Raw genomic sequence first — 26708 nt, forward strand, 5'->3', positions numbered from 1 at the left:
AGGGCCTTTCTAAATGCGGGTGCAGCATGTAAGCCAGCAATTGCATTAACCTCGTTAGCAAAAGCATCTCGTGTCTGGGTTGTCAACATTAAAGCTGCCATTGATATAATTCGGTTGGCTGCAAGATCCATGTTATGTAGCGTAACGGCAAGAAGAGCTTTGTGGTTAAAGCCCTGGTCGGCCGATCAGTCATCAAAATCAAACTGGTGTAAGATTCCATACGATGGAGCGCATTTATTTGGGCCTCAGATGGACAGCGCAATCTCGAAAGTTTCGGGAGGAAAGTCGGGTTTGATTCCGCAAGACAGGAAGCAGAGGCCCTCCAGGCAACAAGCTCCTAGAAGAAGATTTAATAATAGATACCAACAGGCAAGATCGTACAGACCGGGCAGACAGTTTGATAGAAGCTGGAAAGGAACCTAGTCCTCCTTCGGGAGAGGGATGAAGTCCAGGGTCCCGTCTGATGCGCAACAGCCTCAAGAGCGCTTTTTGATGGGGCGTCCACTCAAGATTGCCAGGTGGGGGCCAGGTTGCGCCTCTTCTGGGAATCTTGGGTGGGAATAGTCGAGGATTCATGGGTACTGAATACCCTGAAGGAAGGACATTCTTGGAGATTCAAGAGAAAAACCCCACGCTTCAAGTTCATACCAACAAGAATGCCGCGGGACAAGGAGATGAAGCTGGCACTTACAGAATATGTACAAACTTTACTGGCTCAGGAGGCGGTTATCCCGCTTTCTCGCAAAGAATGCCAAACAGGAATCTTTTCTCCTCTGTTCTTGGTAAGGAAGGCATCAGGCGGTTGGAGACCAGTTCTCGACCTGAAATACTTGAACAGACATATATCTGTGAAGCATTTAAAGATGGAATCTCTGCAATCCATCATCCTGATGATAAGTGTAGGAGACTGGATGACGACTGTGGACTTGGCGGACGCATATCTTCATATTCCCATAAAGCTCAGTTTTCAAAGATTTCTCAGGTTTGCTGTGGAAGGAAAAGGTTACCAATTTCAGTGTCTGCCATTCGGACTGTCAACCGCTCCGAGAACATTCACCAGAGTTCTTCTTCCAGTCATTGCGTATCTGAGACTCCAGGGTCTGAGGATATTCCATTACTTGGACGACATTCTGCTCCTACACCAAGATCAGAAGCAGTTGATCCAACACCAGTCCACTCTGCTTCATCTATTGCAACGCCTGGGGTGGCTAGTCAATCTCAAGAAGAGCCAGCTGGTGCCGTCTCAGGACTTGGCTTTCCTGGGGGCAAGGTTTCGTACGGGCCAAAATCAAGTTTGTCTTCCCGATAAGAAGATTACAGTAATCCAGGGGAAGGTTCAGAGGGCCTTAAGAAGTCGGTCCCTGTCTGCCAGGGAATGCTTGAGCTTACTGGGGACGTTCTCATCATGCATCCCAATGGTGAAGTGGGCCCACTGGGCGCTAAGGAAGTTTCAAACTTTCTTTCTGCATCGAGGGAACAAGAGAAACATGCTCCAGAGGTTTCATCTCCCATTTCTTGTGAGGGACTCCCCTCTGCGGTGGGCCACAGAGCAGAATTTGAGAAATTGCCGTCAGATTCAGACGGATATTCCGGTAGTCATCACCACGGATGCCAGCCTGAGAGGCTGGGGGGCTCACTGCAATGGGATCCGAATGCAGGAGAAGTGGAGAACAGTGCAAAAAGGGGTGACTTCCAATCTCCTGGAGCTGAGAGCAGCCTTCATGGCCTTGAAGGCTTTTCGCCATCTGATTCAGGGGAAATCGGTCTTGTTGAGAATGGACAACATCACGGCAGTGGCATATGTCAGAAGGCAAGGAGGGACAAGGAGTCAGTCATTACTTCGAGTAGCTGCTCTAATAATGAACTGGGCAATGGAAAATCTGTCAGACCTTACGGCATCATACCTTCCGGGGGAAATGAATGTCTTAGCGGACCAGTTGAGCAGAAGATTCGCGAGTCCACACGAATGGTCCTTGAACGAGAAGATCTTCAGGAGAATAGTCTTAAAGTGGGGTCAGCCACAGGTGGATCTTTGGGCATCCCCACGGAACCACAAGGTTCAGAGGTTCTTCTCGCTTTACCAACATCCCACCTCAGCGGGAGTGGATTGTCTGACTCAGAAATGGGACATCCTGCTAGGTTATGCCTTTCCTCCAGTTCCACTGATTCCCAGATTTCTACAGAGGCTGTGCAGGGAGTCATGCATGATCATTGCTATCCTGCCTTTTTGGCCACGGAGGCCGTGGTTTCCTCTGGCAATGTTCCTAAGCGTGGAAGAGCCAGTGAGGTTACCAGCGATCCACGACCTTCTACTTCAGGGGAGCCTGCTTCATCCAGGAGTCAAAGGTCTTTGTTTAGCGGCCTGGAGATTGAGAGGCAGAAGTATGCAGACATGGGATGTTCCGACCAAGTGGTAGAGACGCTTCTAAAGGCTAGGAAGCCTTCCACTAATTCAACTTACTATCGTGTATGGGAAAAATGTATTCTCTTCTCCTTAGAGGAAGGATTCGATAGTATGTCTCCAGAGGTACAAAATATCCTGGACTTCCTCCAATCTGGAGCGGAGAAGGGTCTTAGTGTCGCAGCAATCAAGGTCCAAGTATCAGCCCTTTCAGCTTTGACGAATCAGAAGTGGGCTTTCCATCCCTTGGTTGTGCAGTTTGTACAGGCTATCTTCAAGATGAGACCTCCAAGAAAACCATTCTTCCCAAAATGGGATTTACCCTTGGTACTGGAAATCCTTTCTTCTCCACCTTTCTTTCCATTACAGTCCATTTCTCTAGAAGATCTGACCTTAAGGACAATTTTCTTGACAGCTATAGCCTCTGGGAAGAGAGTTTCAGACCTCCAAGCTCTAGGCTGCTCAAGTAATCTCTTGGAATTCTTCCCGGATAGTAGTGATTAGGCCAGTCTTACAGTTTGTGCCTAAAGTAGCGTCTGGATTTCACATTAATCAGGAACTGTCCCTTCCTACATTCTCTTCAGAAGGGGAATGCCATCCCTTGGATTTTGGCCTATCCATTAGAGCTTATGTGGAGTGTACGGCTTCATTCAGAAATTCAGACAGGTTGTTTATCAACTTTAGAGGGCCTAGGAAAGGTCTTCCAGTAACTACCAGAACTGTAGCTTCCTGGCTGGTTAAAATTATTCAAAAATGTTACTCTGTTAAGGGACTTCCTGCTCCCAAGGAAGTTCATGCACACTCTACGAGGGGCATGGCTGCTTCGTGGGCATGCTTCTCAAAAGTTTCAGTAGAGTCTATCTGTAAAGCGGCCAGTTGGTCTTCTGTAAATACGTTTTTGAGGCACTATCATGTGGATCCTGCCTCCCTGTCTTCTGTTGAATTTGGCAAAGCTGTTTTGTCTGTATGAATAAATTCGTATGTTTTGCAGTATTCCCTCCCTCAAGTGTGGTTTGTTATATCCCATAGGTATGCCGCCATGTTTGGTCCAGGAAAACGGAAAATTGTATACTCACCTTCCGTAATTTTCCTTTCCTGGATCAAACGATGGCGGCATACGAATCCCTCCCTCTTGTCCATTCGAGGACTGATTTAGACCAGAATGGCTGGAGGGGGCGGGCGCCTAAAACTTATAGATGAACTGTCCTATCGGGGTTAGGGGGCGGAGCCAATACCCATAGGTATGCCGCCATCGTTTGATCCAGGAAAGGAAAATTACGGAAGGTGAGTATACAATTTTCCGTTATTTGTGGGTTGCAGGTCTGAACCCCGAACGGCCCATACTTTGTGAGAAAGAATGATGCTGCAGACAAGCATTGTGTAAATGTACACAATCTGTGTCCCAATAGTCAGCGGGCAAAGGGCATACACACTTTTCCATGCACAACCACATGGACGTCAAGGACAGGCGAGTTGGATGGTGGGTATGATACTAGTTTGTAAAAGTGCACCATCGACGAGGATGGGATTTGAACCCATGCATGCAGAGCACAATGGTTTAGCAGTCCATCGCCTTAACCACTCGGCCACCTCGTCTCAGTAAAACATGACATCTAACGCTATCATTTTTTCAGCTCTGGTCAAAGCCCTGTGCGCAAAACACGGCTCATCTTTTCAGGATAGCAAAGTGCACTTTTTGGACAGAAAAGAAGAACGCGCACCTTTTGCTCACACAAGAAAAATCATTTGCAAGAGGCCTGACAGAGGACACCTTAATCATCCCACTGGAGCACACCTACCTAAACAAGGGCCTTCTACACCATGCCATCAACACGCCATGCTGTATTTTTCATCTTTGCTTACATCTTTTGGAATCATTGCAAACTTTCAGCTAAGCATTTCCACAATTAACATCTGCCTTTTAGGGTCACTTAGCTAGACTGTGGGCTGAACTATGCAGATTACTTCTACTTTTAGGGAGACTCAAGCCAGTATGAACATGAGGCGAGGGCACATCTTCTTACTGTCCTACCAATCCCATTATACCTTATGCCTCACACTGGCACCTGCCAGTCACAGACAGGAGGTTTACAACTTGAAAATCAGGTATGACTGAAGCACTTTTTGGCACTTGTCCTTCTACAGACAAACTATTTTCTTCGTGCAGCCAGACAAGCACTGTTTATTTTCTCCGCTAAGGCTGCAGAGGTGAATTTTCTATTTGTGGGTTGCAGGTCTGAACCCCGAACGGCCCATACTTTGTGAGAAAGAATGATGCTGCAGACAAGCATTGTGTAAATGTACACAATCTGTGTCCCAATAGTCATCGGGCAAAGGGCATACACACTTATCCATGCACAACCACATGGACGTCAAGGACAGGCGAGTTGGATGGTGGGTATGATACTAGTTTGTAAAAGTGCACCATCGACGAGGATGGGATTTGAACCCATGCGTGCAGAGCACAATGGATTAGCAGTCCATCACCTTAACCATTTGGCCACCTCGTCTCAATAAAACATGACATCTAACGCTATCATTTTTTCAGCTATGGTCAAAGCCCTGTGCGCAAAACACGGCTCATCTTTTCAGGATAGCAAAGTGCACTTTTTGGACAGAAAAGAAGAACGCGCACCTTTTGCTCACACAAGAAAAATCATTTGCAAGAGGCCTGACAGAGGACACCTTAATCACCCCACTGGAGCACACCTACCTAAACAAGGGCCTTCTACACCATGCCATCAACACGCCATGCTGTATTTTTCATCTTTGCTTACATCTTTTGGAATCATTGCAAACTTTCAGCCAAGCATTTCCACAATTAACATCTGCCTTTTAGGGTCACTTAGCTAGACTGTGGGCTGAACTATGCAGATTACTTCTACTTTTAGGGAGACTCAAGCCAGTATGAACATGAGGCGAGGGCACACTGGCACCTGCCAGTCACAGACAGGAGGTTTACAACTTGAAAATCAGGTATGACTGAAGCACTTTTTGGCACTTGTCCTTCTGCAGACAAACTATTTTCTTCGTGCAGCCAGACAAGCACTGTTTATTTTCTCCGCTAAGGCTGCAGAGGTGAATTTTCTATTTGTGGGTTGCAGGTCTGAACCCCGAACGGCCCATACTTTGTGAGAAAGAATGATGCTGCAGACAAGCATTGTGTAAATGTACACAATCTGTGTCCCAATAGTCATCGGGCAAAGGGCATACACACTTTTCCATGCACAACCACATGGACGTCAAGGACAGGCGAGTTGGATGGTGGGTATGATACTAGTTTGTAAAAGTGCACCATCGACGAGGATGGGATTTGAACCCATGCATGCAGAGCACAATGGATTAGCAGTCCATCGCCTTAACCACTCGGCCACCTCGTCTCAGTAAAACATGACATCTAACGCTATCATTTTTTCAGCTCTGGTCAAAGCCCTGTGCGCAAAACACGGCTCATCTTTTCAGGATAGCAAAGTGCACTTTTTGGACAGAAAAGAAGAACGCGCACCTTTTGCTCACACAAGAAAAATCATTTGCAAGAGGCCTGACAGAGGACACCTTAATCATCCCACTGGAGCACACCTACCTAAACAAGGGCCTTCTACACCATGCCATCAACACGCCATGCTGTATTTTTCATCTTTGCTTACATCTTTTGGAATCATTGCAAACTTTCAGCTAAGCATTTCCACAATTAACATCTGCCTTTTAGGGTCACTTAGCTAGACTGTGGGCTGAACTATGCAGATTACTTCTACTTTTAGGGAGACTCAAGCCAGTATGAACATGAGGCGAGGGCACATCTTCTTACTGTCCTACCAATCCCATTATACCTTATGCCTCACACTGGCACCTGCCAGTCACAGACAGGAGGTTTAAAACTTGAAAATCAGGTATGACTGAAGCACTTTTTGGCACTTGTCCTTCTACAGACAAACTATTTTCTTCGTGCAGCCAGACAAGCACTGTTTATTTTCTCCGCTAAGGCTGCAGAGGTGAATTTTCTATTTGTGGGTTGCAGGTCTGAACCCCGAACGGCCCATACTTTGTGAGAAAGAATGATGCTGCAGACAAGCATTGTGTAAATGTACACAATCTGTGTCCCAATAGTCATCGGGCAAAGGGCATACACACTTATCCATGCACAACCACATGGACGTCAAGGACAGGCGAGTTGGAAGGTGGGTATGATACTAGTTTGTAAAAGTGCACCATAGACGAGGATGGGATTTGAACCCATGCGTGCAGAGCACAATGGATTAGCAGTCCATCACCTTAACCACTCGGCCACCTCATCTCAATAAAACATGACATCTAACGCTATCATTTTTTCAGCTATGGTCAAAGCCCTGTGCGCAAAACACGGCTCATCTTTTCAGGATAGCAAAGTGCACTTTTTGGACAGAAAAGAAGAACGCGCACCTTTTGCTCACACAAGAAAAATCATTTGCAAGAGGCCTGACAGAGGACACCTTAATCACCCCACTGGAGCACACCTACCTAAACAAGGGCCTTCTACACCATGCCATCAACACGCCATGCTGTATTTTTCATGTTTGCTTACATCTTTTGGAATCATTGCAAACTTTCAGCCAAGCATTTCCACAATTAACATCTGCCTTTTAGAGTCACTTAGCTAGACTGTGGGCTGAACTATGCAGATTACTTCTACTTTTAGGGAGACTCAAGCCAGTATGGTCCGCACGTTGTCCTAAACGAAGTCCTTTATTGTAGATGTATCCAAAAAATCAGCACACACATTCAGACATCTCCAGCTGGAGATCTTTGGAATCATTGCAAACTTTCCACAATTAACATCTGCCTTTTAGTGTCACTTAGCTAGACTGTGGGCGGAACTATGCAGATTACTTCTACTTTTAGGGAGACTCAAGCCAGTATGAACATGAGGCGAGGGCACATCTTCTTACTGTCCTACCAATCCCATTATACCTTATGCCTCACACTGGCACCTGCCAGTCACAGACAGGAGGTTTACAACTTGAAAATCAGGTATGACTGAAGCACTTTTTGGCACTTGTCCTTCTACAGACAAACTATTTTCTTCGTGCAGCCAGACAAGCACTGTTTATTTTCTCCGCTAAGGCTGCAGAGGTGAATTTTCTATTTGTGGGTTGCAGGTCTGAACCCCAAATAGCCCATACTTTGTGAGAAAGAATGATGCTGCAGACAAGCATTGTGTAAATGTACACAATCTGTGTCCCAATAGTCATCGGGCAAAGGGCATACACACTTATCCATGCACAACCACATGGACGTCAAGGACAGGCGAGTTGGATGGTGGGTATGATACTAGTTTGTAAAAGTGCACCATCGACGAGGATGGGATTGGAACCCATGCGTGCAGAGCACAATGGATTAGCAGTCCATCGCCTTAACCACTCGGCCACCTCGTCTCAGTAAAACATGACATCTAACGCTATCATGTTTTCAGCTCTGGTCAAAGCCCTGTGCGCAAAACACTGCTCATCTTTTCAGGATAGCAAAGTGCACTTTTTGGACAGAAAAGAAGAACGCGCACCTTTTGCTCACACAAGAAAAATCATTTGCAAGAGGCCTGACAGAGGACACCTTAATCACCCCACTGGAGCACACCTACCTAAACAACGGCCTTCTACACCATGCCATCAACACGCCATGCTGTATTTTTCATCTTTGCTTACATCTTTTGGAATCATTGCAAACTTTCAGCCAAGCATTTCCACAATTAACATCTGCCATTTAGGGTCACTTAGCTAGACTGTGGGCTGAACTATGCAGATTACTTCTACTTTTAGGGAGACTCATGCCAGTATGAACATGAGGCGAGGGCACATCTTCTTACTGTCCTACCAATCCCATTATACCTTATGCCTCACACTGGCACCTGCCAGTCACAGACAGGAGGTTTACAACTTGAAAATCAGGTATGACTGAAGCACTTTTTGGCACTTGTCCTTCTACAGACAAACTATTTTCTTCGTGCAGCCAAACAAGCACTGTTTATTTTCTCCGCTAAGGCTGCAGAAGTGAATTTTCTATTTGTGGGTTGCAGGTCTGAACCCCAAATGGCCCATACTTTGTGAGAAAGAATGATGCTGCAGACAAGCATTGTGTAAATGTACACAATCTGTGTCCCAATAGTCATCGGGCAAAGGGCATACACACTTATCCATGCACAACCACATGGACGTCAAGGACAGGCGAGTTGGATGGTGGGTATGATACTAGTTTGTAAAAGTGCACCATTGACGAGGATGGGATTTGAACCCATGCGTGCAGAACACAATGGATTAGCAGTCCATCGCCTTAACCACTCGGCCACCTCGTCTCAGTAAAACATGACATCTAACGCTATCATTTTTTCAGCTCTGGTCAAAGCCCTGTGCGCAAAACACGGCTCATCTTTTCAGGATAGCAAAGTGCACTTTTTGGAAAGAAAAGGAGAACGCGCACCTTTTGCTCACACAAGAAAAATCATTTTCAAGAGGCCTGACAGAGGACACCTTAATCATCCCACTGGAGCACACCTACCTAAACAAGGGCCTTCTACACCATGCCATCAACACGCCATGCTGTATTTTTCATCTTTGCTTACATCTTTTGGAATTATTGCAAACTTTCAGCCAAGCATTTCCACAATTAACATCTGCCTTTTAGGGTCACTTAGCTAGACTGTGGGCTGAACTATGCAGATTACTTCTACTTTTAGGGAGACTCAAGCCAGTATGAACATGAGGCGAGGGCACATCTTCTTACTGTCCTACCAATCCCATTATACCTTATGCCTCACACTGGCACCTGCCAGTCACAGACAGGAGGTTTACAACTTGAAAATCAGGTATGACTGAAGCACTTTTTGGCACTTGTCCTTCTATAGACAAACTATTTTCTTCGTGCAGCTAGACAAACACTGTTTATTTTCTCCGCTAAGGCTGCAGAGGTGAATTTTCTATTTGTGGGTTGCAGGTCTGAACCCCGAACGGCCCATACTTTGTGAGAAAAAATGATGCTGCAGACAAGCATTGTGTAAATGTACACAATCTGTGTCCCAATAGTCATTGGGCAAAGGGCATACACACTTTTCCATGCACAACTACATGGACGTCAAGGACAGGCGAGTTGGATGGTGGGTATGATACTAGTTTGTAAAAGTGCACCATCGACGAGGATGGGCTTTGAACCCATGCATGCAGAGCACAAAGGATTAGCTGTCCATCGCCTTAACCACTCGGCCACCTCATCTCAGTAAAACATGACATCTAACGCTATCATTTTTTCAGCTCTGGTCAAAGCCCTGTGCGCAAAACACGGCTCATCTTTTCAGGATAGCAAAGTGCACTTTTTGGACAGAAAAGAAGAACGCGCACCTTTTGCTCACACAAGAAAAATCATTTGCAAGAGGCCTGACAGAGGACACCTTAATCATCCCACTGGAGCACACCTACCTAAACAAGGGCCTTCTACACCATGCCATCAACACGCCATGCTGTATTTTTCATCTTTGCTTACATCTTTTGGAATCATTGCAAACTTTCAGCCAAGCATTTCCACAATTAACATCTGCCTTTTAGGGTCACTTAGCTAGACTGTGGGCTGAACTATGCAGATTACTTCTACTTTTAGGGAGACTCAAGCCAGTATGAACATGAGGCGAGGGCACATCTTCTTACTGTCCTACCAATCCCATTATACCTTATGCCTCACACTGGCACCTGCCAGTCACAGACAGGAGGTTTACAACTTGAAAATCAGGTATGACTGAAGCACTTTTTGGCACTTGTCCTTCTACAGACAAACTATTTTCTTCGTGCAGCCAGACAAGCACTGTTTATTTTCTCCGCTAAGGCTGCAGAGGTGAATTTTCTATTTGTGGGTTGCAGGTCTGAACCCCAAATGGCCCATACTTTGTGAGAAAGAATGATGCTGCAGACAAGCATTGTGTAAATGTACACAATCTGTGTCCCAATAGTCATCGGGCAAAGGGCATACACACTTATCCATGCACAACCACATGGACGTCAAGGACAGGCGAGTTGGATGGTGGGTATGATACTAGTTTGTAAAAGTGCACCATCGACGAGGATGGGATTGGAACCCATGCGTGCAGAGCACAATGGATTAGCAGTCCATCACCTTAACCACTCGGCCACCTCGTCTCAGTACAACATGACATCTAACGCTATCATGTTTTCAGCTCTGGTCAAAGCCCTGTGCGCAAAACACGGCTCATCTTTTCAGGATAGCAAAGTGCACTTTTTGGACAGAAAAGAAGAACGCGCACCTTTTGCTCACACAAGAAAAATCATTTGCAAGAGGCCTGACAGAGGACACCTTAATCACCCCACTGGAGCACACCTACCTAAACAAGGGCCTTCTACACCATGCCATCAACACGCCATGCTGTATTTTTCATCTTTGCTTACATCTTTTGGAATCATTGCAAACTTTCAGCCAAGCATTTCCACAATTAACATCTGCCATTTAGGGTCACTTAGCTAGACTGTGGGCTGAACTATGCAGATTACTTCTACTTTTAGGGAGACTCAAGCCAGTATGAACATGAGGCGAGGGCACATCTTCTTACTGTCCTACCAATCCCATTATACCTTATGCCTCACACTGGCACCTGCCAGTCACAGACAGGAGGTTTACAACTTGAAAATCAGGTATGACTGAAGCACTTTTTGGCACTTGTCCTTCTACAGACAAACTATTTTCTTCGTGCAGCCAGACAAGCACTGTTTATTTTCTCCGCTAAGGCTGCAGAGGTGAATTTTCTATTTGTGGGTTGCAGGTCTGAACCCCAAATGGCCCATACTTTGTGAGAAAGAATGATGCTGCAGACAAGCATTGTGTAAATGTACACAATCTGTGCCCCAATAGTCATCGGGCAAAGGGCATACACACTTATCCATGCACAACCACATGGACGTCAAGGACAGGCGAGTTGGATGGTGGGTATGATACTAGTTTGTAAAAGTGCACCATCGACGAGGATGGGATTTGAACCCATACGTGCAGAGCACAATGGATTAGCAGTCCATCGCCTTAACCACTCGGCCACCTCGTCTCAGTAAAACATGACATCTAACGCTATCATTTTTTCAGCTCTGGTCAAAGCCCTGTGCGCAAAACACGGCTCATCTTTTCAGGATAGCAAAGTGCACTTTTTGGACAGAAAAGAAGAACGCGCACCTTTTGCTCACACAAGAAAAATCATTTGCCAGAGGCCTGACTGCGGACACCTTAATCATCCCACTGGAGCACACCTACCTAAACAAGGGCCTTCTACACCATGCCATCAACACGCCATGCTGTATTTTTCATCTTTGCTTACATCTTTTGGAATCATTGCAAACTTTCAGCCAAGCATTTCCACAATTAACATCTGCCTTTTAGGGTCACTTAGCTAGACTGTGGGTTGAACTATGCAGATTACTTCTACTTTTAGGGAGACTCAAGCCAGTATGAACATGAGGCGAGGGCACATCTTCTTACTGTCCTACCAATCCCATTATACCTTATGCCTCACACTGGCACCTGCCAGTCACAGACAGGAGGTTTACAACTTGAAAATCAGGTATGACTGAAGCACTTTTTGGCACTTGTCCTTCTACAGACAAACTATTTTCTTCGTGCAGCCAGACAAGCACTGTTTATTTTCTCCGCTAAGGCTGCAGAGGTGAATTTTCTATTTCCCTGGTGCCTCCATGTCGGCATACTGCTGGGTTAGCTCCGCCCCTCTAACCCCTATAGGACCAATCAAATTCTTATAAATATATGGTCCCTACCCCTCCAACGCATTCTTCTTGCTGTCCTCAGACACTATAGGACTGTTCTATTTGGTTACATTTTTCTATTTTAGAGTTTTCTTCTATGTTCTATTTTGGATCCTTTCCTGATGACTCCCTTACCCAGTCTCCACAGGTTTAAGCTTTCCTGTGCGAGGGGGCAGCTAAATGCGCCCGTGGTCGAGCCCAACATACCTGGTGGTGTAGTGGGGAAGCCAGCCCAGCAACAGCTAAAGGCTGTGAAGCATGTCCGCAGAAGCTGCGCGGAAGATGGATGTTATCCGAGGTAAGCGGAGATGGAGAGGGGCCGACCTGAATGAGTAATGGCGGCGAGGTCGGCCTCTCTCGTGTGTTCGGCGGGCGGAAGTGGCCTCTGCGCATGCGCGCGAGCCCGGAAATGGTCATCAAGAGGTCGGAGGATGCGGCGGCCATCTTTGATGTGGGCAAAAAGCGGCCAGTGACGCCAGCACGTTGGGAGGCGCAGGGAGGCGGCCTATTTAAACGAGACAGAATGTCTCAGTGTAAGGCTGACCTTGCTGCTGATCAGTGCTGCTGTCAGAGCTGCCAGGAAAAGTTATATATATTGTAGTGCCTGAGTCTGCACATGGAGGACAAGGTTGATGAGGCAAACCTTTCTGATGATTCTGCCTGTAAGTTAGAGACTATTGAGAAGTCGTTGTTATATGCAAATGTTTCAAGTATGCATTTTGGTTCTGATTGTCTGTTATCACGTTTGCAGTGGACTCATCTGCTGAGGCTGGCGAGCATCATGGACCCTCTGGGTAAGGGACACACAAAAAAAAAAAAAAAAAAAAAAAAAAAAAGCTTAAATACTTTATGAACACATCACTGAGCTATATATATATAAATTATATCTTACAGCTCTTACGTGATTCCACCGGGTCAAGGAGGAGCTAATAGCCCTCATGCACCACCGGACAACAGGGATAGAAGATCATCACAGAGTCGTCGCTCGGGGTCCGGAGCATATTATGGTTACTCATCCTTTCGACAATATCGTTCCTCTCGACAATCGAGATCTAGGTCCAGATCCAGGTCCAGATCTCCAAGGAGAAGATCTATGCCTGGGAAAGGTCACTGCTGGGCTTGCCCTAATAGGGCGGTGCAAGGCAAGACCTTGTGTGCTCAGTGCTTAGGTCACGTTGCACACGAAAATGAAACAAAGACTGAAGATTTAGTGGATGTGATCCGAAGAGTAGTGAGAGAGGAAGTGGCTACTCTTTCGGCAGTCCCAAGTACCTCACAAGTTGGGTTACCAGTAACAGACAAGCAGCCAGACCCAGAGGTTTCAGAAGAAGAACCTTCTTCAGGCCTCTTTAATTTCGCGCTCACAGCACCATTTGTGGCGGCAGTCAAGGAAGCACTGGAGTGGAATGACCCGCCGGAGGAACAGGCTCAGAACAAAGAGTATTATTCACATTTGTCAAAAAAGACCTGTTCATTTCCATTAATGAAGGAAATTAAAAATATTGTACTGGAAGAGTGGGGGAAAGTGGAGAATAAAACATCATTACATAACAAATTCGCAAAACTTTATCCTATAAAAGAAGAGGAGGCGCCATTCCTGTCATCACCACCAGTGGTAGATGCTTCACTATCAAGATTGATGAAACATGTTACCCTTCCCATGGAAAATACGGTGACCTTTCAAGATGTCCTGGATCGGAGAGTGGATAACGATTTAAAGAAAATCTATTTGATGTCTGGTCAAATCTGCAAACCAGCTATAGCACTGAATGTTTGGATATCAAATGTGGAAGAGGCTATCTTGAGAGGAGTGGAAGCAGGAGAGATTATTTCAGCTCTTGACGACCTAAAACTCTCAGCTGATTTCGTTAGTGAAGCAGCTATGGACACTCTTAGAGCATCAGCGAGAGTCATGTTGAATTCAGTGACAGCCAAAAGGGCCTTATGGCTGAAACATTGGAACGCAGACATGAACTCGAAACAGAACTGGGTCAAGATACCATTTGACGGATCTTCACTTTTCGGAAAGGAGATGGATAAGGCTATCTCAAGGGTGACAGGCGGAAAATCAGGCCTACTACCGCAAGATAGACCAGCTAGAAAGGGCTTTTCCAATCCTAAAAGACAGGCTTCAAACAAATTCTCGGAATCAAGAAGCTACAAGCCAGGAAAATCTTTCAGGAAGAATTGGAGGAGTACACAAGCTAATCTGGCAAGATCCTTGAAGTCCTCAACCAAACCTGGGGGACAACAGAAGCAACCTTTTTGAAGGTGCGCCCGCCCAGTCATTGATAGTAGGTTCAAGACTAAGGAATTTTATCAATGTCTGGGTGGAGAGGATTCAAGATCCCTGGGTGACGTCAGTCATCAGCAAGGGTCACAAGTGGCACTTCCGGAAGGTCCCCAAAGACAGATGGGCGCCAACAAGGATACCGTCAGATCTTACAAAAAGAGAAGTGCTACAGCAATACGTTCAAAGTCTGATAGCCGAGAAGGTGGTAATACCAGTTCCAGCCTCAGAGAGATTCCAAGGTATCTATTCGCCCCTGTTTTTAGTACAGAAAAAGTCAGGTGGCTTCAGACCAGTAATAGATCTAAAGTATCTGAACAGGTCAATAAGAATACCCAAGTTCAAGATGGAGTCACTACAGTCAATAATATTGGCGGTATCTCCAGGGGATTGGATGATGTCCATAGATCTCCAAGACGCGTACTTCCATATACCAATACATCAACACTGTCAAAAGTTTTTGAGGTTCTCCATAGGAGATGTTCATCTGCAGTTCTGTTCTCTGCCTTTCGGACTTTCCACTTCACCGAGAACCTTTACAAAGGTCCTAGTGGCAGTAGTGGCAGAATTAAGGACTCAGGGAATAAAAATCCATCACTATCTGGACGATATTTTAGTTATGGCAAGTTCCAGAGAAAACCTTATGAGAGATTCAGAAAGAGTGGTGAAATTCCTTTCCGAACTAGGATGGCTGATAAACGAGAAGAAGAGCCAGTTCAGCCCAGCCAGACGATTGACGTACTTGGGGGCAGTCTTCGATACGGTGGAAGACACAGTTTCCTTACCAGAAGCCAAGGCAAAGGACCTAGTACAGAAGGTGACATGGCTGTACCAGCAGAGATCGGTCTCAGCGAGGAGGTGTCTGCATGTTCTGGGAATCATGTCATCAGCGATACTCATGATAAAATGGAGCAGATGGCACATGAGGCCTTTGCAGAATCTGCTACTAGAACAATGGAATCATTATTCAATGTCACAATGCATCAGAATCTCAGCAAGAGTCAGGATGTCCTTACTGTGGTGGATGAACATCCGGAACCTTCAACGAGCCAACCAACTATCTCCCCACTGTTGGATCACGGTTACTTCGGATGCCAGCAGATTAGGTTGGGGAGCTCACTACAAGGACTACTGGTCCCAGGGCCTATGGAGTCAGCCGCAAGTGAATGTGGTGTCCAATATTCTGGAGTTGAGAGCGGCGTTTATGGCAACTCAAGCATTTGCGCATCTTCTGAAGGGAGGAGCTGTATGTCTTCAGATGGACAACAAGGCAGCAGTAGCCTATGTCCAGAAGCAAGGGGGAACGAGAAGTTGGTCTTTGATGAAAGAAGTAGCTCCCCTGATGACGTGGGCAGAGAAGAACCTGGTGGCATTGAGAGCGGTTTACATTCCCGGAACACAGAACTCTCAAGCAGATTTCTTATCCAGGAACCTAGTGCTGAACAACGAGTGGAAGTTGAAGACGGAGATCTTCAAGACATTGGTTCAGCGTTGGGGTCTGCCACAGGTGGATTTATTCGCCTCGGATGTGAATTACCAGTTGCCCAGGTTCTTTTCGAGGTTTCCCTCCAAGAAGTCAGAGGGAGTGGATGCGCTGACCCAAGCGTGGAGAGCATCTATGATATATGCTTTTCCCCCGACTCCGCTTATATTGAGATTCCTCAACAGGCTACAGCAGGAGAAAGTGGAGGCTATAGTAATAACACCTTACTGGCCGAAAAGACCGTGGTTTCCACGACTGATAAGGATGTCGGTGGCAGATCACTGGAAATTGCCACAGATAGCAGATCTTCTGACACAGGGGGAGGTGCGGCATCAACATCTGCAGAAATTGTCGTTGACTGCATGGAGATTGAGAGGAGGAAGCTAATACAGGCTGGATTTTCTTCAACAGTTACAGAGACACTGCTTAAAGCAAGGAAATCATCTACGAATAATACTTACTACAGAATATGGAAAAAATTCATTGACTTTTCAATACAAAAGGAAGCTAGTTATCTTTCTCCTTCAGTACCGCATGTGTTAGAGTTCCTTCAGACAGGCTTCGACATAGGTTTGACAGTAAGATCTCTTAGAGTCCAAGTGTCAGCCATATCAGCCTTGGTCAGTTCTCAGTTAGCCTCGCACAAGATGATTCAGCAATACTTTCAAGCCTTAATGAAGTTGAGACCTCCACTACAAAAGATTTGTCCGAGCTGGGATCTCCCTCTAGTATTGGAGTATTTGTCGTCAGACTTATTTGAACCGCCTCGGAACTGTTCAATATGGAATCTGACATTGAAAGTAGCCTTTCTGATAGCCATATCTTCTGGCAGAAGAGTATCGGAAATCAGGGCTTTGAGTTGGAAGGATCCCTTCTTAACCTTTTTTCAGGATCGAGTGGTACTGAGACCAATGTCCCACTTCTTGCCAAAAGTGGTAACAATAAAACATCTGAATCAAGAATGGACCTTGCCGGCCTTTCCTGATGATGGAAGTTTTCCACGGGGACACCCATTGGATGTGGCAAGGTGTCTGAAACATTACTTGGACATGACAAGCACATTTCGGGACTCGGATCATCTTTTCATAAATCCAGCAGGACCGAGAAAAGGGAAAGAGGTTACTACCAGGACGATTGCAGCATGGTTAATTCGTCTGATTAAGTCTGCATACAGAGCCAGAGGGTCAGAAGTACCTTCCGGTACCTCAGCACATTCAACCAGGAGCATGTCCTCCTCTTGGGCAGCGGCAGCAGGGATCTCGCTGGTTAACATATGTAAAGCGGCAAACTGGTCATCGCCTAACACGTTTATTAATCATTATAGAGTGAATCCTGCCCTGCTGACCTCAGTAGAGTTTGGCAGAAGTGTTTTGTCTGCTTCTCATAAATAATTACTTTTTGCACCCACCCGATTGGTTTTGTTATTCTATGCAAATCCCAGCAGTATGCCGACATGGAGGCACCAGGGAAACAGGAAAATTGATACTTACCTTCGGTAATTTTCCTTTCCTGGTGCATCTCCATGTCGGCATACGTCCCACCCTTGTCCAGCGTGTCTGAGTGCTATATACGAGAATGCGTTGGAGGGGTAGGGACCATATATTTATAAGAATTTGATTGGTCCTATAGGGGTTAGAGGGGCGGAGCTAACCCAGCAGTATGCCGACATGGAGATGCACCAGGAAAGGAAAATTACCGAAGATAAGTATCAATTTTCCTGTTTGTGGGTTGCAGGTCTGAACCCCGAACGGCCCATACTTTGTGAGAAAGAATGATGCTGCAGACAAGCATTGTGTAAATGTACACAATCTGTGTCCCAATAGTCATCGGGCAAAGGGCATACACACTTTTCCATGCACAAGCACATGGACGTCAAGGACAGGCGAGTTGGATGGTGGGTATGATACTAGTTTGTAAAAGTGCACCATCGACAAGGATGGGATTTGAACCCATGCGTGCAGAGCACAATGGATTAGCAGTCCATCGCCTTAACCACTCGGCCACCTCGTCTCAATAAAACACGACATCTAACGCTATCATTTTTTCAGCTATGGTCAAAGCCCTGTGCGCAAAACACGGCTCATCTTTTCAGGATAGCAAAGTGCACTTTTTGGACAGAAAAGAAGAAGGCGCACCTTTTGCTCACACAAGAAAAATCATTTTCAAGAGGCCTGACAGAGGACACCTTAATCATCCCACTGGAGAAAACCTACCTAAACAAGGGCCTTCTACACCATGCCATCAACACGCCATGCTGTATTTTTCATCTTTGCTTACATCTTTTGGAATCATTGCAAACTTTCAGCCATGCATTTCCACAATTAACATCTGCCTTTTAGGGTCACTTAGCTAGACTGTGGGCTGAACTATGCAGATTACTTCTACTTTTAGGGAGACTCAAGCCAGTATGAACATGAGGCGAGGGCACATCTTCTTACTGTCCTACCAATCCCATTATACCTTATGCCTCACACTGGCACCTGCCAGTCACAGACAGGAGGTTTACAACTTGAAAATCAGGTATGACTGAAGCACTTTTTGGCACTTGTCCTTCTACAGACAAACTATTTTCTTCGTGCAGCCAGACAAGCACTGTTTATTTTCTCCGCTAAGGCTGCAGAGGTGAATTTTCTATTTGTGGGTTGCAGGTCTGAACCCCAAATGGCCCATACTTTGTGAGAAAGAATGATGCTGCAGACAAGCATTGTGTAAATGTACACAATCTGTGTCCCAATAGTCATCGGGCAAAGGGCATACACACTTATCCATGCACAACCACATGGACGTCAAGGACAGGCGAGTTGGATGGTGGGTATGATACTAGTTTGTAAAAGTGCACCATCAACGAGGATGGGATTTGAACCCATGCGTGCAGAGCACAATGGATTAGCAGTCCATCGCCTTAACCACTCGGCCACCTCGTCTCAGTAAAACATGACATCTAACGCTATCATTTTTTCAGCTCTGGTCAAAGCCCTGTGCGCAAAACACGGCTCATCTTTTCAGGATAGCAAAGTGCACTTTTTGGACAGAAAAGAAGAACGCGCACCTTTTGCTCACACAAGAAAAATCATTTGCAAGAGGCCTGACAGAGGACACCTTAATCATCCCACTGGAGCACACCTACCTAAACAAGGACCTTCTACACCATGCCATCAACACGCCATGCTGTATTTTTCATCTTTGCTTACATCTTTTGGAATCATTGCAAACTTTCAGCCAAGCATTTCCACAATTAACATCTGCCTTTTAGGGTCACTTAGCTAGACTGTGGGCTGAACTATGCAGATTACTTCTACTTTTAGGGAGACTCAAGCCAGTATGAACATGAGGCGAGGGCACATCTTCTTACTGTCCTACCAATCCCATTATACCTTATGCCTCACACTGGCACCTGCCAGTCACAGACAGGAGGTTTACAACTTGAAAATCAGGTATGACTGAAGCACTTTTTGGCACTTGTCCTTCTACAGACAAACTATTTTCTTCGTGCAGCCAGACAAGCACTGTTTATTTTCTCCGCTAAGGCTGCAGAGGTGAATTTTCTATTTGTGGGTTGCAGGTCTTAACCCCGAACGGCCCACACTTTGTGAGAAAGAATGATGCTGCAGACAAGCATTGTGTAAATGTACACAATCTGTGTCCCAATAGTCATCGGGGAAAGGGCATACACACTTTTCCATGCACAACCACATGGACGTCAAGGAAAGGCGAGTTGGATGGTGGGTATGATACTAGTTTGTAAAAGTGTACCATCAACGAGGATGGGATTTGAACCCATGCATGCAGAGCACAATGGATTAGCAGTCCATCGCCTTAACCACTCAGCCACCTCGTCTCAGTAAAACATGACATTTAACGCTATCATTTTCTCAGCTCTGGTCAAAGCCCTGTGCGCAAAACACGGCTCATCTTTTCAGGATAGCAAAGTGCACTTTTTGGACAGAAAAGAAGAACGCGCACCTTTTGCTCACACAAGAAAAATCATTTGCCAGAGGCCTGACAGCGGACACCTTAATCATCCCACTGGAGCACACCTACCTAAACAAGGGCCTTCTACACCATGCCATCAACACGCCATGCTGTATTTTTCATCTTTGCTTACATCTTTTGGAATCATTGCAAACTTTCAGCCAAGCATTTCCACAATTAACATCTGCCTTTTAGGGTCACTTAGCTAGACTGTGGGCTGAACTATGCAGATTACTTCTACTTTTAGGGAGACTCAAGCCAGTATGAACATGAGGCGAGGGCACATCTTCTTACTGTCCTACCAATCCCATTATACCTTATGCCTCACACTGGCACCTGCCAGTCACAGACAGGAGGTTTACAACTTGAAAATCAGGTATGACTGAAGCACTTTTTGGCACTTGTCCTTCTACAGACAAACTATTTTCTTCGTGCAGCCAGACAAGCACTGTTTATTTTCTCCGCTAAGGCTGCAGAGGTGAATTTTCTATTTGTGGGTTGCAGGTCTGAACCCCGAATGGCCCATACTTTGTGAGAAAGAATGATGCTGCAGACAAGCATTGTGTAAATGTACACAATCTGTGTCCCAATAGTCATCGGGCAAAGGGCATACACACTTATCCATGCACAACCACATGGACGTCAAGGACAGGCGAGTTGGATGGTGGGTATGATACTAGTTTGTAAAAGTGGACCATCGACGAGGATGGGATTTGAACCCATGCGTGCAGAGCACAATGGATTAGCAGTCCATCGCCTTAACCACTCGGCCACCTCATCTCAATAAAACATGACATCTAACGCTATCATTTTTTCAGCTCTGGTCAAAGCCCTGTGCGCAAAACACGGCTCATCTTTTCAGGATAGCAAAGTGCACTTTTTGGACAGAAAAGAAGAACGCGCACCTTTTGCTCACACAAGAAAAATCATTTGCAAGAGGCCTGACAGAGGACACCTTAATCACCCCACTGGAGCACACCTACCTAAACAAGGGCCTTCTACACCATGCCATCAACACGCCATGCTGTATTTTTCATCTTTGCTTACATCTTTTGGAATCATTGCAAACTTTCAGCCAAGCATTTCCACAATTAACATCTGCCATTTAGGGTCACTTAGCTAGACTGTGGGCTGAACTATGCAGATTACTTCTACTTTTAGGGAGACTCAAGCCAGTATGAACATGAGGCGAGGGCACATCTTCTTACTGTCCTACCAATCCCATTATACCTTATGCCTCACACTGGCACCTGCCAGTCACAGACAGGAGGTTTACAACTTGAAAATCAGGTATGACTGAAGCACTTTTTGGCACTTGTCCTTCTACAGACAAACTATTTTCTTCGTGCAGCCAGACAAGCACTGTTTATTTTCTCCGCTAAGGCTGCAGAGGTGAATTTTCTATTTGTGGGTTGCAGGTCTGAACCCCAAATGGCCCATACTTTGTGAGAAAGAATGATGCTGCAGACAAGCATTGTGTAAATGTACACAATCTGTGTCCCAATAGTCATCGGGCAAAGGGCATACACACTTATCCATGCACAACCACATGGACATCAAGAACAGGCGAGTTGGATGGTGGGTATGATACTAGTTTGTAAAAGTGCACCATCGACGAGGATGGGATTTGAACCCATGCGTGCAGAGCACAATGGATTAGCAGTCCATCGCCTTAACCACTCGGCCACCTCGTCTCAGTAAAACATGACATCTAACGCTATCATTTTTTCAGCTCTGGTCAAAGCCCTGTGCGCAAAACACGGCTCATCTTTTCAGGATAGCAAAGTGCACTTTTTGGACAGAAAAGAAGAACGCGCACCTTTTACTCACACAAGAAAAATCATTTGCAACAGGCCTGACAGCGGACACCTTAATCATCCCACTGGAGCACACCTACCTAAACAAGGGCCTTCTACACCATGCCATCAACACGCCATGCTGTATTTTTCATCTTTGCTTACATCTTTTGGAATCATTGCAAACTTTCAGCCAAGCATTTCCACAATTAACATCTGCCTTTTAGGGTCACTTAGCTAGACTGTGGGCTGAACTATGCAGATTACTTCTACTTTTAGGGAGACTCAAGCCAGTATGAACATGAGGCGAGGGCACATCTTCTTACTGTCCTACCAATCCCATTATACCTTATGCCTCACACTGGCACCTGCCAGTCACAGACAGGAGGTTTACAACTTGAAAATCAGGTATGACTGAAGCACTTTTTGGCACTTGTCCTTCTACAGACAAACTATTTTCTTCGTGCAGCCAGACAAGCACTGTTTATTTTCTCCGCTAAGGCTGCAGAGGTGAATTTTCTATTTGTGGGTTGCAGGTCTGAACCCCGAACGGCCCATACTTTGTGAGAAAGAATGATGCTGCAGACAAGCATTGTGTAAATGTACACAATCTGTGTCCCAATAGTCATCGGGCAAAGGGCATACACACTTATCCATGCACAACCACATGGACGTCAAGGACAGGCGAGTTGGATGGTGGGTATGATACTAGTTTGTAAAAGTGCACCATCGACGAGGATGGGATTTGAACCCATGCGTGCAGAGCACAATGGATTAGCAGTCCATCGCCTTAACCACTCGGCCACCTCGTCTCAATAAAACATGACATCTAACGCTATCATTTTTTCAGCTCTGGTCAAAGCCCTGTGCGCAAAACATGGCTCATCTTTTCAGGATAGCAAAGTGCACTTTTTGGACAGAAAAGAAGAACGCGCACCTTTTGCTCACACAAGAAAAATCATTTGCAAGAGGCCTGACAGAGGACACCTTAATCACCCCACTGGAGCACACCTACCTAAACAAGGGCCTTCTACACCATGCCATCAACACGCCATGCTGTATTTTTCATCTTTGCTTACATCTTTTGGAATCATTGCAAACTTTCAGCCAAGCATTTCCACAATTAACATCTGCCATTTAGGGTCACTTAGCTAGACTGTGGGCTGAACTATGCAGATTACTTCTACTTTTAGGGAGACTCAAGCCAGTATGAACATGAGGCGAGGGCACATCTTCTTACTGTCCTACCAATCCCATTATACCTTATGCCTCACACTGGCACCTGCCAGTCACAGACAGGAGGTTTACAACTTGAAAATCAGGTATGACTGAAGCACTTTTTGGCACTTGTCCTTCTACAGACAAACTATTTTCTTCGTGCAGCCAGACAAGCACTGTTTATTTTCTCCGCTAAGGCTGCAGAGGTGAATTTTCTATTTGTGGGTTGCAGGTCTGAACCCCAAATGGCCCATACTTTGTGAGAAAGAATGATGCTGCAGACAAGCATTGTGTAAATGTACACAATCTGTGTCCCAATAGTCATCGGGCAAAGGGCATACACACTTATCCATGCACAACCACATGGACATCAAGAACAGGCGAGTTGGATGGTGGGTATGATACTAGTTTGTAAAAATGCACCATCGACGAGGATGGGATTTGAACCCATGCGTGCAGAGCACAATGGATTAGCAGTCCATCGCCTTAACCACTCGGCCACCTCGTCTCAGTAAAACATGACATCTAACGCTATCATTTTTTCAGCTCTGGTCAAAGCCCTGTGCGCAAAACACGGCTCATCTTTTCAGCATAGCAAAGTGCACTTTTTGGACAGAAAAGAAGAACGCGCACCTTTTGCTCACACAAGAAAAATCATTTGCAAGAGGCCTGACAGCGGACACCTTAATCATCCCACTGGAGCACACCTACCTAAACAAGGGCCTTCTACACCATGCCATCAACACGCCATGCTGTATTTTTCATCTTTGCTTACATCTTTTGGAATCATTGCAAACTTTCAGCCAAGCATTTCCACAATTAACATCTGCCTTTTAGGGTCACTTAGCTAGACTGTGGGCTGAACTATGCAGATTACTTCTACTTTTAGGGAGACTCAAGCCAGTATGAACATGAGGCGAGGGCACATCTTCTTACTGTCCTACCAATCCCATTATACCTTATGCCTCACACTGGCACCTGCCAGTCACAGACAGGAGGTTTACAACTTGAAAATCAGGTATGACTGAAGCACTTTTTGGCACTTGTCCTTCTACAGACAAACTATTTTCTTCGTGCAGCCAGACAAGCACTGTTTATTTTCTCCGCTAAGGCTGCAGAGGTGAATTTTCTATTTGTGGGTTGCAGGTCTGAACCCCGAACGGCCCATACTTTGTGAGAAAGAATGATGCTGCAGACAAGCATTGTGTAAATGTACACAATCTGTGTCCCAATAGTCATCGGGCAAAGGGCATACACACTTATCCATGCACAACCACATGGACGTCAAGGACAGGCGAGTTGGATGGTGGGTATGATACTAGTTTGTAAAAGTGCACCATCGACGAGGATGGGATTTGAACCCATGCGTGCAGAGCACAATGGATTAGCAGTCCATCGCCTTAACCACTCGGCCACCTCGTCTCAATAAAACATGACATCTAACGCTATCATTTTTTCAGCTATGGCCAAAGCCCTGTGCGCAAAACACGGCTCATCTTTTCAGGATAGCAAAGTGCACTTTTTGGACAGAAAAGAAGAACGCGCACCTTTTGCTCACACAAGAAAAATCATTTGCAAGAGGCCTGACAGAGGACACCTTAATCACCCCACTGGAGCACACCTACCTAAACAAGGGCCTTCTACACCATGCCATCAACACGCCATGCTGTATTTTTCATCTTTGCTTACATCTTTTGGAATCATTGCAAACTTTCAGCCAAGCATTTCCACAATTAACATCTGCCATTTAGGGTCACTTAGCTAGACTGTGGGCTGAACTATGCAGATTACTTCTACTTTTAGGGAGACTCAAGCCAGTATGAACATGAGGCGAGGGCACATCTTCTTACTGTCCTACCAATCCCATTATACCTTATGCCTCACACTGGCACCTGCCAGTCACAGACAGGAGGTTTACAACTTGAAAATCAGGTATGACTGAAGCACTTTTTGGCACTTGTCCTTCTACAGACAAACTATTTTCTTCGTGCAGCCAGACAAGCACTGTTTATTTTCTCCGCTAAGGCTGCAGAGGTGAATTTTATATTTGTGGGTTGCAGGTCTGAACCCCAAATGGCCCATACTTTGTGAGAAAGAATGATGCTGCAGACAAGCATTGTGTAAATGTACACAATCTGTGTCCCAATAGTCATCGGGCAAAAGGCATACACACTTATCCATGCACAACCACATGGACGTCAAGGACAGGCGAGTTGGATGGTGGGTATGATACTAGTTTGTAAAAGTGCACCATCGACGAGGATGGGATTTGAACCCATGCGTGCAGTGCACAATGGATTAGCAGTCCATCGCCTTAACCACTCGGCCACCTCGTCTCTGTAAAACATGACCTCTAACGCTATCATTTTTTCAGCTATGGTCAAAGCCCTGGGCGCAAAACACGGCTCATCTTTTCAGGATAGCAAAGTGCACTTTTTGGACAGAAAAGAAGAACGCGCACCTTTTGCTCACACAAGAAAAATCATTTTCAAGAGGCCTGACAGAGGACACCTTAATCATCCCACTGGAGCACACCTACCTAAACAAGGGCCTTCTACACCATGCCATCAACACGCCATGCTGTATTTTTCATCTTTGCTTACATCTTTTGGAATCATTGCAAACTTTCAGCCAAGCATTTCCACAATTAACATCTGCCTTTTAGGGTCACTTAGCTAGACTGTGGGCTGAACTATGCAGATTACTTCTACTTTTAGGGAGACTCAAGCCAGTATGAACATGAGGCGAGGGCACATCTTCTTACTGTCCTACCAATCCCATTATACCTTATGCCTCACACTGGCACCTGCCAGTCACAGACAGGAGGTTTACAACTTGAAAATCAGGTATGACTGAAGCACTTTTTGGCACTTGTCCTTCTACAGACAAACTATTTTCTTCGTGCAGCCAGACAAGCACTGTTTATTTTCTCCGCTAAGGCTGCAGAGGTGAATTTTCTATTTGTGGGTTGCAGGTCTGAACCCCAAATGGCCCATACTTTGTGAGAAAGAATGATGCTGCAGACAAGCATTGTGTAAATGTACACAATCTGTGTCCCAATAGTCATCGGGCAAAGGGCATACACACTTATCCATGCACAACCACATGGACATCAAGAACAGGCGAGTTGGATGGTGGGTATGATACTAGTTTGTAAAAATGCACCATCGACGAGGATGGGATTTGAACCCATGCGTGCAGAGCACAATGGATTAGCAGTCCATCGCCTTAACCACTCGGCCCCCTCGTCTCAGTAAAACATGACATCTAACGCTATCATTTTTTCAGCTCTGGTCAAAGCCCTGTGCGCAAAACACGGCTCATCTTTTCAGGATAGCAAAGTGCACTTTTTGGACAGAAAAGAAGAACGCGCACCTTTTGATCACACAAGAAAAATCATTTGCAAGAGGCCTGACAGCGGACACCTTAATCATCCCACTGGAGCACACCTACCTAAACAAGGGCCTTCTACACCATGCCATCAACACGCCATGCTGTATTTTTCATCTTTGCTTACATCTTTTGGAATCATTGCAAACTTTCAGCCAAGCATTTCCACAATTAACATCTGCCTTTTAGGGTCACTTAGCTAGACTGTGGGCTGAACTATGCAGATTACTTCTACTTTTAGGGAGACTCAAGCCAGTATGAACATGAGGCGAGGGCACATCTTCTTACTGTCCTACCAATCCCATTATACCTTATGCCTCACACTGGCACCTGCCAGTCACAGACAGGAGGTTTACAACTTGAAAATCAGGTATGACTGAAG

General features: G+C 45.7%; 19 non-coding genes across 19 annotated transcripts; all 19 read right to left on the bottom strand.

The window, feature by feature from the left end:
- Positions 1-3915: 3915 nt before the first annotated feature.
- Positions 3916-3997, bottom strand: TRNAS-GCU (transfer RNA serine (anticodon GCU)). Its single transcript has one exon. It is a non-coding gene; the product is annotated as a tRNA-Ser (tRNA).
- An 832-nt stretch (positions 3998-4829) lies between these two features.
- TRNAS-GCU (transfer RNA serine (anticodon GCU)) lies at positions 4830-4911 on the bottom strand. Its single transcript has one exon. It is a non-coding gene; the product is annotated as a tRNA-Ser (tRNA).
- A 788-nt stretch (positions 4912-5699) lies between these two features.
- TRNAS-GCU (transfer RNA serine (anticodon GCU)) lies at positions 5700-5781 on the bottom strand. The gene has a single exon. It is a non-coding gene; the product is annotated as a tRNA-Ser (tRNA).
- Positions 5782-6613: 832 nt separating this feature from the next.
- Positions 6614-6695, bottom strand: TRNAS-GCU (transfer RNA serine (anticodon GCU)). The gene has a single exon. It is a non-coding gene; the product is annotated as a tRNA-Ser (tRNA).
- Positions 6696-7730: 1035 nt separating this feature from the next.
- On the bottom strand, positions 7731-7812 carry TRNAS-GCU (transfer RNA serine (anticodon GCU)). The gene has a single exon. It is a non-coding gene; the product is annotated as a tRNA-Ser (tRNA).
- An 832-nt stretch (positions 7813-8644) lies between these two features.
- On the bottom strand, positions 8645-8726 carry TRNAS-GCU (transfer RNA serine (anticodon GCU)). Its single transcript has one exon. It is a non-coding gene; the product is annotated as a tRNA-Ser (tRNA).
- An 832-nt stretch (positions 8727-9558) lies between these two features.
- Positions 9559-9640, bottom strand: TRNAS-GCU (transfer RNA serine (anticodon GCU)). The gene has a single exon. It is a non-coding gene; the product is annotated as a tRNA-Ser (tRNA).
- An 832-nt stretch (positions 9641-10472) lies between these two features.
- Positions 10473-10554, bottom strand: TRNAS-GCU (transfer RNA serine (anticodon GCU)). Its single transcript has one exon. It is a non-coding gene; the product is annotated as a tRNA-Ser (tRNA).
- An 832-nt stretch (positions 10555-11386) lies between these two features.
- On the bottom strand, positions 11387-11468 carry TRNAS-GCU (transfer RNA serine (anticodon GCU)). The gene has a single exon. It is a non-coding gene; the product is annotated as a tRNA-Ser (tRNA).
- Positions 11469-17878: 6410 nt separating this feature from the next.
- On the bottom strand, positions 17879-17960 carry TRNAS-GCU (transfer RNA serine (anticodon GCU)). The gene has a single exon. It is a non-coding gene; the product is annotated as a tRNA-Ser (tRNA).
- An 832-nt stretch (positions 17961-18792) lies between these two features.
- On the bottom strand, positions 18793-18874 carry TRNAS-GCU (transfer RNA serine (anticodon GCU)). The gene has a single exon. It is a non-coding gene; the product is annotated as a tRNA-Ser (tRNA).
- Positions 18875-19706: 832 nt separating this feature from the next.
- TRNAS-GCU (transfer RNA serine (anticodon GCU)) lies at positions 19707-19788 on the bottom strand. Its single transcript has one exon. It is a non-coding gene; the product is annotated as a tRNA-Ser (tRNA).
- Positions 19789-20620: 832 nt separating this feature from the next.
- On the bottom strand, positions 20621-20702 carry TRNAS-GCU (transfer RNA serine (anticodon GCU)). The gene has a single exon. It is a non-coding gene; the product is annotated as a tRNA-Ser (tRNA).
- An 832-nt stretch (positions 20703-21534) lies between these two features.
- TRNAS-GCU (transfer RNA serine (anticodon GCU)) lies at positions 21535-21616 on the bottom strand. Its single transcript has one exon. It is a non-coding gene; the product is annotated as a tRNA-Ser (tRNA).
- Positions 21617-22448: 832 nt separating this feature from the next.
- On the bottom strand, positions 22449-22530 carry TRNAS-GCU (transfer RNA serine (anticodon GCU)). Its single transcript has one exon. It is a non-coding gene; the product is annotated as a tRNA-Ser (tRNA).
- Positions 22531-23362: 832 nt separating this feature from the next.
- TRNAS-GCU (transfer RNA serine (anticodon GCU)) lies at positions 23363-23444 on the bottom strand. Its single transcript has one exon. It is a non-coding gene; the product is annotated as a tRNA-Ser (tRNA).
- An 832-nt stretch (positions 23445-24276) lies between these two features.
- Positions 24277-24358, bottom strand: TRNAS-GCU (transfer RNA serine (anticodon GCU)). The gene has a single exon. It is a non-coding gene; the product is annotated as a tRNA-Ser (tRNA).
- Positions 24359-25190: 832 nt separating this feature from the next.
- On the bottom strand, positions 25191-25272 carry TRNAS-GCU (transfer RNA serine (anticodon GCU)). Its single transcript has one exon. It is a non-coding gene; the product is annotated as a tRNA-Ser (tRNA).
- An 832-nt stretch (positions 25273-26104) lies between these two features.
- Positions 26105-26186, bottom strand: TRNAS-GCU (transfer RNA serine (anticodon GCU)). Its single transcript has one exon. It is a non-coding gene; the product is annotated as a tRNA-Ser (tRNA).
- Between the last annotated feature and the right edge of the window lie 522 nt (positions 26187-26708).

Source organism: Hyperolius riggenbachi, chromosome 3, assembly GCF_040937935.1.
Source record: "Hyperolius riggenbachi isolate aHypRig1 chromosome 3, aHypRig1.pri, whole genome shotgun sequence".
In the NCBI taxonomy this organism is placed as follows: Eukaryota; Metazoa; Chordata; class Amphibia; order Anura; family Hyperoliidae; genus Hyperolius; species Hyperolius riggenbachi.